The sequence below is a fragment of the Atta colombica genome, unplaced genomic scaffold (assembly GCF_001594045.1).
Source record: "Atta colombica isolate Treedump-2 unplaced genomic scaffold, Acol1.0 scaffold180, whole genome shotgun sequence".
Classification (NCBI taxonomy): Eukaryota; Metazoa; Arthropoda; class Insecta; order Hymenoptera; family Formicidae; genus Atta; species Atta colombica.
Window position 1 is genome coordinate 76,870 of NW_017259272.1, and position 2,439 is coordinate 79,308.

Here is a 2,439-nt window from a genome sequence, read left to right on the forward strand (position 1 = left end):
TAGAATTAAATATCTTCAAAATGGTACGATAAAAGTCAATGAAATTTTTTCTAGATGTTATTGATATTATTAACATTTGTATTACGTATATTTTAGACTTGTCTTATCTTATTTCATCAAATGTAAGAACTTCCTTAAGCAATAAGACATAAGCAATAAGGACATTTAAAAAATGATATTATACTACACATTTAAATCTATTTGATGCAGTATACCTAGTGTTATTTTTATACAGAAAATTAATCACACAGAGTGTTAAAAAAAACCATTCAACATTTGATAAATAGTACATATCGTACTGAACAACAAAAAAACCTTAATAAATAACGAAAAGTCGAAAGCTCAACCGTATCTAAGATAAACATTTTTGTATGTTAATATTATGAATGACTTACTTGCTATATTTAGATGTTTCACATGTCCTCCTTCCATTTCCATACATATATGCTTGGCATTTTCTTCTTACTTAGAGTTCTTGCAGAACGCATTTTTATAAACACTGAGGTAAACATCGCATGCGACATGTAGAAGCTAGTAAGTTATTCATGATACTAACATACAAAAATGTTTTTCAATATGGTGTATATACTATCTATCATATAAATGCTGAATGGTTTTTTTATATGTTGTATATTGAACTCATCTTTTACACTCTTTGATTTGCAGTGCAACTGATAGCAAATGATAGCAAATGATAGCAAATCCAACAAATTAATTTCCTTTTACGCATAACATTCGTTTGCTCAGAATTCAACATCATTTATAACAATCATTTATTCAGAAACTGTATAATTTTATTTTATTCATATATTTATTGGATTTGCAATGTTACGTTATGTCTTACAACTTTGATCAATTCGCTATTATCAGCTATATGTTTTGTCGTAGAATCTCAGAATTATCCGTAAGCCGATGATCTATTTTTCCAAGACTCGGATGCGAACGCGGACTCATTAATTCCCCAGTGTGCGTTAATTAATCGCCGTGCCCCTAGAAATTAATTGGCCGGAGTCCGGTTGCTGCTGGCTGCTTGCTTTCCATGATATACGGGAAGGAAATTCCGCAGTCAAACGGCGTGTAGTTTCGCTGGCTTTCCTAAATCGTGGCATCGCAAAGTATCGCAGTATCACGGCTAAGATTCAGTTCAAACAAAGGGGTCTTGTTCGTCCGAAACATTGATAACGATGATCTTCGAGGGCGACCGCATAATAACATCTACTTCTTCAGAGAGCAGTCGTGCGCGGGAAACAGGAAAAAAGCCCTCATTTTATCAAGTTTCTCTGTGGTGTGTAATGTCTATCTACACATCAGTAAGTCGAGTTGCCTATCTGCCTATGGGCAGAAACACGTGTTAAGGGTTCTCTACATAGAAGTCGTAGATCATGGAGTCTTAAGTCGTAGAAAATCAATCAATCATAAAGAAAGAAGATTATTTAGAAGATTAAGGAGATTATTCGAATTAGATTTATTAAATTATTTATATATTAAAATATATAAATTTTCTTAATTTGGGTGTTATGCCCTCCGCGGCCTCCGCGGCCTCTTTATTTTCCATCCCTTTCCCCATGCTGGTACCTGCGGCTCTTACAGCTTTTTTGTCAACGTCTGGCTATAATGAATTTGAAAATTGGTCAATTAAAATATATAAAAATAACTTGAAATTAAGTAAGATATAATTAATATACTAATTATCCAATTCTACTTACTTACTATATGAGGTAATTTTTACGTTTTTCTTGTGAAACAACAGTCTACGCCGCTGGTCCCGGCGCAGACGGCTGTGTCACCGTAGTCGCCGCAGGTCCCGGCTGCAACCCTGAGAACCGAGCTAAAAATCTTTTAAAATATCTAGCTCGGCCTTCAGGGCTGCCAGCTCTAAATCTTTTGAATCGTCTATTGAGCTAAAAGAAAATAAAAAATAATTTAATAAATGAATATAAAGTTTGTTATAATAAAAAAAATAAATAATTATATTATACGTCTACTTACATGTGTCTACGACGGCCACTTTTTCTTCTTTTGTTTTTCACGGATTATGACGGACAGCTATTCCCCTAAAAGTAGTGGGGAGCGGCCAATAATGGGGGATCCATTTTATGAAAATCAAATATGGCTGTGTTTACTGTTTCGGAGCATACAGTATTATATTTAATAAATGGATGCTTCGTGATTGGTTGACAAGATATGTTCTCTCTTTGCCGCCATTATGCGCAATAGTTCACCTGTAATTTTACCATGGATGATAGTTCGCGCCTTTTAAATATGATCAAGTTTATTAATCCTCAATTTGAAACATCGTGATTAGTCCGCCATTTTTCTTAAATCACATAATATTAGGTCTGTTCCAAAATCTTCTGTCAGTACTGAAAATCTATAATGCATGTGATGTAAACTAAAACAACGACTTTAAAGTAATTTCTATTGTGCAACTGATATTCT